Below are 14770 nucleotides of genomic sequence, written 5' to 3'. Positions count from 1 at the left end.
TCATGTGATTATAGTCTCAGACTGTCTGTGTGTTAGACTAGCATCCTGTGGCTGCAGAATGGAGAGAGGATGCTGGGGTATTATAGGCAAAGAAGTATGAGATGTGGTCTGACAAGGATGTGCTAAAAACTCCTGTGAAATTTAAAAAAAATATATATATATATGTCTGTGTATATATGTGTATACATATATGTGTGCATACATAATGCATATTTTTTCCTCTTTTCCCTGGATCTTGGGAGGGAAAAAATGAAAAAGGTGTTAAGCTTATACACACATATACATAATGTGAGATATATATATATATATTTCCCCTTTTCACTGGACCTTAGGAAGAAAAAAAAAAAAACAACATAGCAGGTGTTAAAACAATGCAGTGTGAAGCAAATGTCCCTAATAGACCCAAGACAATATGTGCCTTAGAAAGCAGTGTGGAGAGAGCCATCTGTATTACCTTGCCTTGAAAGGAAACCAAACTTTTTTCCTCTTCCACACCAATTTCTAGTATGCCCTCCTTCACCTCTCCCCAGCAATGACTGAGGAGGACACTATGTACTGCAAGAAGAACTTCAGACTAGGAATCAGAAGACCCAGGTTTGATACTTACCACTTATGTGACCTTGGGCCAGTCACTGAACTCCTCTGAACTTGTTTCCTTATCCATGAAATAGGGATAGATGAAACTTAAAGTACCGGTCTCATAGGACTGTTCTGAGGATGGTGCTTTTTGTAAATCTTAGAGTACTACATAAAGTGTGAATTACACAAGGGAAATAATGTACAGGAATGATAGCATAGTAGGAAGGAACTGGGGTTCCATGGAAGGAGGATTGGCTGATTAAGTTCTTCCCCATCGTATGTGTGTGAGTGTGTGTGTGTGTGTTTGTATTGGGATAATCCAGACCTGTGATTTTTTTTGGTGTTGGGTTCCAACAATACACACACACACACACACACACACATACACACACACACAAGATGTGGAATTCAAGCTAGAATAGTGTGTCAGATTTAGAGTTGGAAAAAATGGAGTTCCAATTCTGTTTCAGATATTGACGAGTTGTGTGACCTGAGCAACTGTCTTGACTTCTCTGTGCTTAGTTTGCCTCATCTATAAAATAGGGATAATTATGGTCCCTATCCCCCAGGGTTGTTACAAGAATAAACTGAGATAATATTTATAAAGTGCTTTGCAAGCATCAAAATGATACATAAATGGTAACCTATTGTTATTAGCATATGAAATTTCCCTGTAGCTTATATACTTAAAGAATTGTGTGGCACAAAGAGGGAAATGGCTTGTCCAGGCTCCAGTAGCTAGTGTGTGTTTGTTACTGGCAGTGCTTGAACCGCAGGTCTGTCTGGCAGAAAGAACTGCTTGAGCTCCTCCTCCACATTAGCATTATCTCATTATTCCAGTGGTTCCCAGCTGTGTTCATAATTAAAATCTATCCCATAAACCCCCATAATTAAAATAATGATAAGATAACAATAACACTAATAATTGTTAAGAGTGCTGAACTGTTCATAGTAATAAAAAGGATTTTAGGCTTTGCAAAGTACTTAACATACAATATCTTATTTAGGCCTGACAACAGATTGTGGGGTAGGTAGCTCCATTTTATTGATGGAAAAACTGAGATAAATGAACTTCATAGTTTATCAAATCATGGAGATGGGAAGACAAAAGCAAAAACATTAGAGACTTTTTTTCTGCCTTTCTCTTTCTGTCTTTTTGTCTTTATCTCTCAGTCTCCCATAACATTTCGTGGAATCCATCTACTCAGGAGAAGAGAAGCTATGATCTGCTTTGATGAAATTTCAGATCTTTTGAAATATTCATACAGTCAAATCTTCCTCTGCTACAAACAAAGGATCTATTTCCTATTTAGGAAATGCTAGATATTGTCAGGGATATTCACAGCTGACTTTGATATAGAATTTGATGTAACTGCTATTTTTTTAGATAATGTATTTATTTTTATTTTTCAACAGTCACTTCCATAAAATTTAAATTTTCTCCTCCTCCCTCCCCCTTCCCAAATACAGCATCTGATGTGGGCTGTACATATACATTCCTGTTAAATACATTTTCACATTAGTCTGGGAGGAACCATGAGAAGAAAAAAAAACAAAGCAAAAAGAAAATAGTCTGTTCTGCTCTGCATTCCGATTCCATAGTTCTTTCTCTGGATGTGGATGGCATTTTCCATCATGACTCCTTTGGAATTGTTTTAGGTCCTTGTATTGCTGAGAAGGGTTAAGTCTATCAAAGTCAGTCATCGCACACCATGGCTGTTATTATGTGCAGTGTTCTCCTGGTTCTGCTCACTTCCCTCAGCATCAGTCGATATAAGTCTTTTCAGGTTTTTCTGAAGTCTGCCTGTTCATCATTTCTTATAGCCCAATAGTATTCCATTATGATGTAATTATTATTAACCATTGGAGTTCCAGAGAGGTCCAGTGTGATCATGGGAAGATTTTATGATATCTAAAATTTATATAGCGCTTTAAGGTTTACATGGCACCTAAAATGCATGCTCTCATTTGGTCTTTCTGACAGCCCTGTGAGATAGTTGTTATTCTTGCTATTTCTATTTTTAAAATGGGGAAACTGAGACTGGGAGAAGATAAGTGATGGATCTGGGGGCCATATAGCTAAGAAATGTCTGAGGCAGAATTTGAACTCAGTTATTCCTCCTTCGGGGAGGTAGGTGGCAGAGTGGGTAAAGCACTGGGCTGGAAATCAGGAAGACTCTTTTTAGTGAGTGCAAATCTGGCCTCAGACACTTGCTATGTGATCCTGGGAAAGTCATTTAACCTTGTTTGCCTCAGTTTTATCATCTGTAAAATGAACTGAAGAAGGAAATGGCAAACTACTCCAGGATCTTTGTCAAGAAAACCCCAAATGGGATCATTGAGTGTTGGACATGACTCAAATAACTGAATTACAAAAACAAACTCTTGACTCTAATAGTCTATACCCTATGCTACCTAGTTGCTACTGAGTCTATCAGTCGGTCAAATATTTATAAAACTCTACGTGCATGAAGGGGAGAAGGTGTAAGAAGGCTAGGAAGATAGCAAAGGGCTGGGTTTTGACTATGTCAAACAACGTAATTTATAGTTGATCCTGGATCCATAAGGAACCAATGGACCAGATGTGAGTCATCTTGGAAGCATTCTTGATGCTTAAGCTTCTTGAGTTTCTCAAATTTTTGCTTGACCTTAGACTACATTTTATATGGCTACTTAAATCATGCTGACAAAGATCATCACCCCATACCAGTCTGAGAGGCACTCTCAGATTTTTTTTCAGATTTTTCCTAAGAGTTTCTTTGTGTATAAGCTGTTCTGAGAACAGATGCTTTTACCTCAAACGACCATGTCTTGCTTCTGGCTCCTCATCAGGAGAAACTTTCACTCTATAGACTTTCCCCTTCCAGACCTGATCAGCCTACTCATATTAAAGTGTACCATTAAGTGTCATTGGCTCCATCTCTTGGCTAGACTGTCCTATGCCTTATAACCAGCTACAACCAAGGGAATGGTACATTCATGATAGAATGTCATATCTATCAAAGAGGTATTTTTCTAACCATAGCTCTAATTTCAACATTATTTCTAGAATCTGAAAGAAAACTGTCATAAGTCACCACAAAGCACAATGGTCTCTCAACCAGAGTATTTTTTCATTTTATTTGTAAAGTGATGAATGAAAGATAAAAGTCTTCCTTTGATATATTTTCCAAGCATGGAGATGGTTATATCAATAGATAAAAATCTTTGGTAGGTCCTACCAACTTGAAATAGTACAGATCCAATGACAGAATATGCTTACTTCCAAAGGGTCATGCTGGCTAAATGTGCAGAGATTTGTTACCAAAGGCTGGCCACCAAGTGATGAATTCAGGGAGCCACAGTAATTTCTGAAGGGGCATAAAAATGCAAAGCAACTTTTATTTCTGTAAGCTATCCTTTGACATTCACAGTGACAATGGAAGAATTGTAGAATATGTGTTATAGCAGCCTAGGATTCACCCAATTCTAATGCTGTCTATACAAATTAATCTAACTGTAGTACTTTTAATGCATGATCTTTGGCCAGAGAACAATGAATTTACATAGCCTTGGAATTTCTGAATGACATACACTGATATTTGATACATTCAAAGAACATTAGGAAGATACCCTAAATATTAGGTATATTCTTTTTATAGAACAAATGGAAAGAATGAATAAGAATTCCCAAATGAGATGCTATAGTGGGATTCCAAAAAGAACCAGTTGGAAGAGTACCTCTACTGATGAACTTGAAGAGTTTGTCTCTTGTCTTGGCTCTTGTTTTTTAACACAAGTTAAAGTTTCTTCAGTGGGTTCTGTTATTATTTTTCTTTTTTTTTTTTTTTTGAGGAAAGAAAGGTGAAAGAGGTATAGGGTACATCTTGTTGGTCGGGTCTGACTCAAGTCAGTCCTTTGGAATTTTCAGTTTGATACTGGAAAAAAAAATGAGAAACTGATAAATCCTTCAACAGTTAAAAAAAAGGAAGTTTATTTAGATATAGTATAGAAAGGATACTTAATAAGGCTACAGAGATTAGCTCCTGTGGAAGGAACCACTCCTCTTCTCCAGTATCAACTACTAAGAAGGATGTGGTGACTCATTAGGCCTTGGTTCATCCACCAATTCTGAAGACTCTCCTGGAAGACTTTTTATTCCCTCAGGGAACCAAGAAACAGTCCAACATGGCCTGAGACCAAAAGGAATCAAGCTTCAGCCTGTGCCCCTTTGGTCAATCAAGTCTTGGGATAACTTACTTTCCTTTTAGGCAAAGAAGTAGCCATGATAGAAAGGAGAGCAGGGAAGGATGGGTAACTGTGGTAGATATGGATCCCATCACAGGATACTTGTGGAATTGCTCAATTTTCAGTGCGTTCTTGAGTTTTGATCATAATTGTTCACATTAGCCATTCATTCCTGAGTCCCCTGACAAAGAACTTTGCGCAGGTACCAGAATAAACATCAAATAGATACAAAGAAGAACTAATGAAACATGATTCCTACTGGCTTGGAGTTATGTCGTCTGTCCTCATTTCTAACCTGTTATTTAGCAGAAGGAGGCTGTTTGTGTTTTTAATCTTTCATCCTTTTTAGAGCCTGAGAACACACTATCTGACACTGTCATAAGTGGTCCTTTTAAAAAATACAGCAAACACTGTTCTTTCATCTCCCACGCAGAAACTAGGAAATAGGACCGCACCATATGGAGTCAGTTTGTAAGAATGATGAATGGGCCCACCTGCTAACACCAATTGGATCACAAAATTAAAGCAACTGGGAGAAGGAAAAGGAGAAACTGCCAGTAAGCGAGTGTTTTTATCTTTCTTGCTGAGCTCAAGATCCCATGGAGAGCTTAATATGAGTCAATAGAGAACTCTCTGAGAAAAGGGACAAAATGCACTCATAAATGACCTCTGTTCTTTCTGCTCTATCCCTCAATAGATATTGGCAGGTTATAGTTTTTCTTTCCTTTTCTTATTAAGTGAGTGACACTGAGTCTACACACATTTTAACACCATCACAGATAGCTTTTTTTTTAACTCCTACATAGCTTACTACAGGGCCAGATGTGAATCTGAGAGAAGCAGTAGAGTGGAATACAAAAAAGCACAATCATTTGAATCATATGATCTGAATTCAAGTCCTAGCTTTAACATTTATTATTTGTGATACCAGGGCCAAGTAATTTAACTCCTTTGACCCTCAGTTTCCTCAGCTAATAAAAAGAAGAGATAAAGAGAAAGAAAGAAAAGGATGAAGGAAAGGAAGAAGGAAGGGTGAAGGAAAAAAGGGAAGGATGACAAAAGGAAGGAAGGGGAGGAGAAAGGGAGCACAGAAGAAAGGAAGAAGGAAGTAATTTAGAAGTACAGATGAGTGGAGGGTATAGGGGGAAAGATACTGAATTCCATTTTTGGACTTCCTGGGCTTAAGATACCTCTGAAATTCAGTTGGAGAGGTCTGACAGGCAGCTGGAGATGACAGACTGGAGGGCAGCAGAGAGGTTGAGGTGTGGGTAAGATCTAGGAATCATCTGCATAGACATGCCAATTGAATTCTTGGGAGCTGAAGAGATTGCCAAATGAAGTGGTGTAGAGAGAGAAGAGAAGAGGGCCAAGGATAGAGCATGGTGTCCCCCCAGGGATGTGCTGAAGTCAGCTCAAACTAGATTACAAGAGTAGATGGTAAAATTTTCAGTGTCATCATTTACATATCGGAAATAGACAAATACTTCAAATTAGGGCTTAGTTTATTGTTTTGTAGATTAGTCTAAAAACAGCAATAGAAAAATATTAATAATGCATTTTAAGCCTTAAAGTGTGTCCTGCATGCTTCTTTTCCCTCAGAGAGCTGTGTGGCCTGGGTGAATCCGTAGCAAAGGAGACTGAGAGGGTACCACTACCAGGTCAGAGAAACGGGGGTGATCATTGTCACAAAACACACACACAAACACACACACACACACACACCAAACCCCCCCACAAAAACTAGATAATTATTATCAAAAAGAAGACAATGATTGACAGTGTCAAAGGCTACAGAGAGGTAAAAAAAAAAGGCATAGGAAAAGCTCATCTGATACCTTCTAAGTCTAACCAGTATTTTTTCCTAACTTGTTGAAAGAGATAAAATGCTATGAAAATACAAAATAGTACATTAAAAAACTCAACAGTTTTTCCGCAAAATTTATTAATTTATTTGTTTTCAGTTTTCAGCTTTCACTTTCATAAGTTTTAAGTTTTTTCCCCTCTCTCCTCAAGCCAGCATGCAATCTTATATGGGCTCTACACATGCATTCCCATTAAACATATTTTCACATTAGTCATATTGCAAAGAAGAGTTATAATAAATGGGAGAAGGCATGAGAAAAACAAAACATAACATAACAAAAGAAAAAATAGTCTGCTTCATTCTGCCTTCCAACTCCATAGTGCTTTCTCTGGATGTGGATGCCATTTCACATCATGAGTTCTTTGGAAATGTTTTAGGTCTTTGAACTGCTGTGAAGGGCTAAGTCTATCAAAATCAGTCCTCCCATTCTGTGTCTGTTACTGTATATAATGCTCTCCTGGTTCTGCTTGCCTCACTCAGCATAAGTTCATATAAGTCTTTCCAGGTTTTTCTGAAGTCCATCTGTTTGTCATTTCTTATAGCACAACAGTGTTCCATTACATTCACATACCACAACTTGTTCAGCCATTCCCCAATTGATGGGCATCCCCTTGATTTCCAGTTCTTGGCCACCAGGAAAAGAGCTGTGATAAATATTTTTATACATGTGGGTCCTTTACCCATTTTTATGATCTCTTTGGAATACATCCCTAGAAGTGGTATTGCTCAGTCAAAAGGTATGCACATTTTTATAGCCCTTTGGGTATAGTTCCAAATTGCTTTCCAGAATGGCTGCATTAGCTCATAGCACCACCAACAATGAATTAGTATTCTAGCTCTCCCACATCTCCAAGATTTATCATTTTTTTGTTTTGACATGTTAGCCAATCTGATAGGTGTGATATGGTACCTCAGAATTGCTTTGATTTGCATTTCTCTAGTCAATAGTGATTTAGAGCATTTTTTTCATATGACTATAGATAACTTTAATTTTTTCCTCTGAAAACAGCCTGTTCATATCCTTTGACCATTTATCAATTGGGGAATGACTTGTATTCTTGTAAATTTGACTCAGTTCTCTATATATTTTAGAAATGAAGCCATTATCACAGACACTAGTTACAAAAATTCTTTCCCAGTTTTCTACTTCCCTCCAATATTGGTTGTATTGACTCTGTGCAAAAACTTTTCAATTTAACATAATCAAAATTATCCATTTTGCATTTCATAATGTTCTCTATCTCTTGCTTGGTCATAAAAAAATTCAACAATATAGCGTATTTTGTTGCCTTCTAAATTATGTTGCCCTGGGGAAAAGTCCTCATCACTCTACCCTAGTTTCACTTCCAAGGTTGACCTTTTACAGTATGGACCTGCTACCTAAGCAACCATTCTAACTAAATGTAATGTCCTTGCTATATTTTGAGCAGCAAAGGACAAATACTGCAAGCCGTAGTAACTCATGAAACCATCCACTAAGAACTGGAGAGAATGCAATCTGAGTCAATAGAGGAACACCAAGATCAATTAAACTCCAGAGGCATGAAATATTGAAGTAAACACGCACACACACACACACACACACATACATATATACAAGTGTATCTATATATCTGTATGCCTATGTACATATACATATGTGTTATATACATACATACACACAAATATATACACACAAGCGGCATTTTTTTGTCCACAAAAACTGCTTGCTATTACTTTCCTGAGCAGTGTATAGAGGGGGTCCATTTTACAAGTTTAGAAATAATTTACTTTAAAAATGTTAGGAGGTAAGATGAAAAAACATGTTTTATAATTTATGGTTTCTATTAGTTACCCATGCAATGCTGGATATTTCATGTGCTGGGTACTTTCATGAGTAGCTAAGAGGACACCTCTCTGCTACTCAGATCATATGAGCTATGGGTAGGATACAACATTACTACTTATATCACTTCGGTATTAAAGTCAATTTCATCACTTCATTGTCGTACCTTCAAGTATAGGGTCACAATGATGTTATTGTACAGTTCTTTTAACTCCTAAAAAACTTTTAATTCATAAACTTGAATGACTTAATTTGGGCTGTAAGTATGGTAGAACAAATCTATAAACATTTGAAGACAAATTGAATTTTTCCCTCACAGTTGGTAGATATATTTCATTTCTGCTAGGCTTCCGACACAGTTTGCCTGTCTATGGATGTCAACTATTTTATATTTTTCACAGAATATAAAACGAGTTTTGTACAGTTTAGGTAATGCATCTGTCTTTAATTCTAATAAATGTTCTTTTAAAAGCAGCCTGGTGATTGGATTGCCCATATTTATAACCTATAGTCCCTACTAAGGATCGATCCCCCTACTGGACATTTTCTCTGACTGTCCCTCAGGGCTGGAGTGCTCTCCTTCTTCATCTCTGCCTCCTAGCTTTCCTAATTTCCTTCAAGTCCCAACTAAAATCTCACTTTCTACAAGAAGCTCTTCCTAGTCCTCCTTAATTCTCTTGAACATTTTCAGTTTATCTTGTAAAGAGCTTGTTTGTACATCATTGTTTGCATGTTGTCTCTCCCATTAGATTGTGACCTCCTTGAGAGCAAGGACTGCCTCTTGCCTTTTTTTATATCCCTTGTACATGGCATAGTGCCTGCCTGGCACATAGTAGGAATTTAATGGCTATTGAACATTATTGATGGATCATTTTATAGCTACAAGTATCTTGGGAGTTCAGTTCATCCTGCACAGCTTGCCCTAGTGAAAGCATCTCCTCTCTAGCATGCCTGGCTGGGGATATGGTGAATAATTAGGTATTTGTAACTCCCAAAGATGCCAGATATTAGAAACAAATACGGATTTGGATCTGTGATTTCATTGGTGAACTCTCAGGTGAGGAAACTCCTTCAGGTTGCTATTTTCTCTACAATTTATAATTTTCTATAGTTACATAAAGCACTGAGAAGTGAATTATTTTTACCCAAAGTGACACAGCTGGTGGGTGTCAGGAGCAGGACTTGAACTCAGGTTTTCCTGGTTCTAAAACCAGCTTCCTGTATACAAGCTTGCCTTGTTTTGTTACACTTCCCTTTTTTGCACTTTGCAGATATTGCCTGTTTTTACAAATTGAAGGTTTGTGGCAACCCTCCATCAAGCAAGTCTATCAGAGCCATTTTCCCAGCATGCGCTAATCATGTTTCTGTGTCACATTTTGTCACATTTTGATAATTCTTGCAATAACAATACTATTATAACAATGTGAACTGAGCCCATATAAGTTGGTGGAATTTAATCAATAAATGTTTTAAGTGTTCTGACTCCTCCACCAACCCACCATTTCCCCCTCTCTTTCCTTCTCCTTTGGTCTCCCTATTTATTCCTTGAGACAAAGCAATATTGAAATGGGGCCAACTAATAACCTTAAAATGGCCACTATGTGTTTAAGTGAAAGGAAGAAGCAATCTATTTGGCAAATTTCATTGTCGTCCTATTTTAAGAAATTGTCATAGCCATCCCAACTTATAGCAGCTGTCACTGTGTTCGGTCAGCAACCATCCACATCAAGGCAAGACTCTTTATAAGCAAGAAAGTTAAGTGATAGCGTTATTTTTAGCAATGAAATATTTTTAATTTAGGTATGCACATTGCTTTTTTAATACATAATGCTATTGCACACTTAATAGACTATAGTGTTAACATAACTTTTATATGCATTGGGAAAACAAAAAAAAATTCTGTGACTCACCTTATTACTATATTTGCTTTATTGTGATGGTCTGGAACCAAACCCACAATATCTCTGAGGCATGTCTGTACTACCTTATGCTACCTTTCCTACGTATTCAGCCCAAAGAAAACAGAGCTATTTCCAAGATGGAATTATAAGAGCAAGGAGAGTCATTATTGGACTAGCAGCTAGGAGTCTTGGGTTTAAATCTTGCCTCTGACACACGGCTAAATTTTTCTTCACCTCAATTTTCTTATCTGTAAATTTGAGGTGATAATTCTATTTCCGAACTCACAAGAATTTTTTTTGTATGGAAAGTAGTTTATAAAATTTTAAATGGTATAAAATATGAGTTATTATTATTCACCAAAGAAGGCTTTGCTAAACATATACACCCAAAGCATATAAATATAGATGCATTCACACCCAGCGTCTGCTAAAACACTTCCAGTAACAGGGAACTCACAATTTCATGTTATAGTAAGCCATTCTGCTCTCAGCTATCTCTTATTGCTTTGTTGTTGTTGATTTCAAAATTCATTCTTTTATTGGACAGAAATTTCTTTCCCTGTCACTTCTAGTCTTACCTCTGAGTTCTGTTCTCTGTGGCAAAGCAGGACAAAACTTATTTCTCTTCCATGCTAAAACTCTTGCAACATTTCCATGTAGCCATCACATCTACTTTAAGTTTTCTCTTGTCCCAATGGAATCCCTTGCTCCTCTTTATTTGACCTGATTTCAAGTCCTATCCTCCTCCTACTTCTCTCTCTCTCTGTCTTTCTCTCTCTCTCTCTCTCTCTCTCTCTCTCTCTCTCTCTCTCTCTCTCTCTCTCTCTCTCTTTCTCTCTCTCTCTCTTTCTCCCTCCCATTCCTCTCTTCTCTTTCTGTCTGTGACTTTCACCATCCAACATTAGAAATGTTTCACTTTGATCATAGGAACTGGAACAAACACAGATCAGAACCTTTGAAGCTTAGTCTTAGAGAGTTGCTTATGTTTCAAAGACATAACCATCGTGTGTCAGAGATGGGACCTGAACACAGGTCTGCTTGACTACAAAACTGAATCTTCCTTTTCATTATGCCAACCTTACTCATATAATTAACTAATGTACCTTTTTTCACATGAACTGGTTTTTGTGCATCCTTATGCAGTTGATACTTTGGATCTAAATGAGGGATTTTACGTTTATCCCTGTCAATCGTTTGCCTGTCAAGAACTTTTAGGATCTTGATGCTATCTTCCAATGTATTAATTATGCCTCTGAGATTTGGGTGATCCATAGATATATTAAATATATTACTTTTGACACCATTGACATTCAAGTAATTGATAAAAATGTTGAACAAGATAATTGGAGGATGAAAACAGAAACAGGTCAATAATATCTCCCTATAGAATGAATCAATAATATTTTTGTGCAAATGTTTAAAGACTTAGGTATACTACCACCCAGTGCTAATCTTGTGGTTTTTATTAATGTTACTAATATTATGGAAAAGCAAGAAGGCACAGGAGAGAGTGCTGGACTTGTGTTCAAAAAGGCCTGGGTTTAAATCCCACTTCAGACACTAACTTATGGGACCTTATGCATATCACTTACTCTCTTTGACCTTCAGTTTCCTTATTGTTGATGAAAGAATAATGAGAATAGTAGTCTTAGGAGCTTGTTGTAGGGTTCAGATGAGATATTAATAAATGTTAATAAATAAAAAATGTGAGTTTTTCATAAACATACACATATATTATATAATATATATTATATATGTATATATCTCTTTAAGAATTTGATATGATGATGCGTAGGAGATGAACCTATAAACTAATGGGAATTAATATTAAATGTGTAGAGCATTTGAGTTTCTTCTGACCCACTACTTCATTGAAACTGTTCTTTCAAAGGCTGCCCATTGACCTTTTACCTGTTGAAATACAGTGGCTGTTTCTAAACACTTATCATTCTTAACCTTCTGCATTGTTTGACACTGTTGAGTATCCCCTTTTCTGAGACACTCTCTCCTCTCCTGGATTCTGTGCTACTATCATCACCTGATTCTTCTGGTATTGGCTGAATACTACTTCTCAATCATTGTTAACCAGCTCCTGTCCTTGGGTATGGGCTTCTCCTCTCACTGTTACTTAAACTTAGAAATGATTAGTAAATATAGTTGTTCAACTGAAGAATCTCTTAAAAGTAGTCACTTTTCAAAGTAATTAGTCATATTATATATATATTACATAATATATGTGTGTGTTTATGAAAAACTCACATTTTTATTTATTAACATTTATTAATATCTCATCTGAACCCTACAGTAAACTAATTAGTCATTAGTCATATTGTGAAAGGAGAATCAGGACAAAAGGGAAAGATCACAAGAAACAAAAAGCAAAGAGGGAGAAAGAGAGACAGAGAATAATATGTTTTGATCTGCATTCAGACTTCATAGTAATTTCTCCAGATGTGGATAGCTGTTTTCATGAGTCTTTTGAAATTGTCTTAGATCTTTGCGTTGCTGAGAAGAGTCAAGTCTATCAAAGTTGATCATGGCACAATGTTGCTGTTACAGTTCCTGTATATCTTTCCAGATTTTTCTGAAATCATCATGCTAATCATTTCTTATAGAACAATATTATTTATTCCATTACATTCATACATCACAACTTGCTCATCCATTCCCCAACTGATGGACATCCCCTCAATTTCCAATTCTTGGCCACTACAAGAAGAGTTGCCACAAATATTTTTGTCCATGTAGGTGCTTCTCCCTTTTGATGATCTCTTTGGGATCAGAGCTAGCAGTGCTACTGCCAGATCAAAGGGTATGCAGTTTTGTAGCCCTTTAATTTTAGTTCCAAATTGCTCTCCAGAATGGTTGGGATGAGTTCACAACTCCACCAGAATGCATTATAGTTCCAATTTTCCCCCATCTCCAACACTGATCATTTTCCTTTTATGTCATAGTAGGCAATCTGCTAGGTGTGAGATGGTACCTCAAAGTTGTTTTATTTTGCATTTCTCTCAACAATAGGGATTTAGAGTATTTTTACAAATATTACTATAGCCCGGCCCACCCCACCGTTTTGCGGCCAGACCGTGTGGAGCCAAATGATGAGGGAAGGAGGTCAGGCCAGGGCTGGGGAAACTGAGGCCAAGGCTGAGACCAGGGTCCCAGAATCATATTCCTGATTAATTCATTTCTGGGTGGGAAGGGCGGAGGCAGTGGAGGTGCTAGAGGCATGGGCAATGTCATCGGGGGCTACTCAGTGGAGGCTGCTCAGTGGAGGTGGAGGTGGCAGGGGTGGGGGTGGGGAGAAGGTTGGGGGTGTGCCATGGGCTTCCTAGGTGGTGTCATCAGTGCCATAAGTGAAGCTGCAGCCAATTATAACCCAGAGCCCTCACCCCCTTTGATCCCACTTCTCCAACGTGGAATGAGGAGGTCCAGCAGTTCAGAAGGCTGTTTCCCTAGCTGGCAGGAAATGACGTGGAAGTCAGTGCCTCTGAACTCATGAACATCTTGAACAAGGTGGTGACTCAACACCTTGACCTGAAGACTGGTGGCTTTGGTCTCTACACCTGTTGGAACATGATGGCCATCATGGATAATGATACCACTGGCAAACTTGGCTTTGAGGAGTTTAAGTAACTTTGGAACAACATAAAGAAATGGCAGGCTATCTACAAACAGTACGACATGTGTGTGTTCGTCCTTCGTTGTCGAAGAAGACTGTGCCATCAGAGGAATAATGACATGACTTGCACTTGACGTTGTTTTGAGTGAGGGAGGGCTGTGCAAGTCACCAGCCTCACTTCTCCTCCAGAGCCATCTGAATCCAGTGACCAGATATTCACCAGGATGACTGGAGATGACCCAGACCACTCAGAGACCTTAGGCAGCAATGAGGTACCAGGAGCCTTTTCAGCTGCAGGCTTCCAGCTCAGCCCAGAGCTGTACCAGATGATCATTCGGCAGTACTCAGATGAGGACGAGAATATGGATTGTGACAACTTCATCAGTCTTGTGCGCCTGGACTCCATATTCCGTGCCTTCAAGTCTCTGGACAAGGATGGCACTGGTCGGATCCAGGTGAATATCCAAGAGTGGCTTCAGATGATCATGTACTCCTGAAGTCCATGTGTCTGTCCAACTGACTGATCATCAGCCCCCACCACTACCCAGGACAGAGATTGCCAGGAAGCTTCCCTCCTCCTCCCCTGCACTTCTGTTGCTCTCAACCCTATGAGGGAACCCTCTGACACAGATACCATCAGATGCTGATGTGTCATTGTCCCAGGGGTGCCTCTCCTACCGCTGACTGTACAAATATGGCCACCATCAGCCCCTGCTCCCCATTCATCCTTACCCCCAGCTCCAGAATGTGCC

At 38.3% G+C, this 14770-nt stretch overlaps 1 pseudogene; it reads left to right on the top strand.

Annotated features, from left to right (window-relative positions):
• LOC140519825 (calpain small subunit 1 pseudogene) overlaps positions 1–14515 on the top strand; it is a 98321-nt pseudogene extending 83806 nt beyond the window's left edge.
• Positions 14516–14770: the final 255 nt, after the last annotated feature.

Source organism: Notamacropus eugenii, chromosome 1, assembly GCF_028372415.1.
Source record: "Notamacropus eugenii isolate mMacEug1 chromosome 1, mMacEug1.pri_v2, whole genome shotgun sequence".
In the NCBI taxonomy this organism is placed as follows: domain Eukaryota; kingdom Metazoa; phylum Chordata; class Mammalia; order Diprotodontia; family Macropodidae; genus Notamacropus; species Notamacropus eugenii.
Note: the sequence above shows the minus strand (reverse complement) of the source record. Positions and strands in the feature narration are given on the sequence as shown.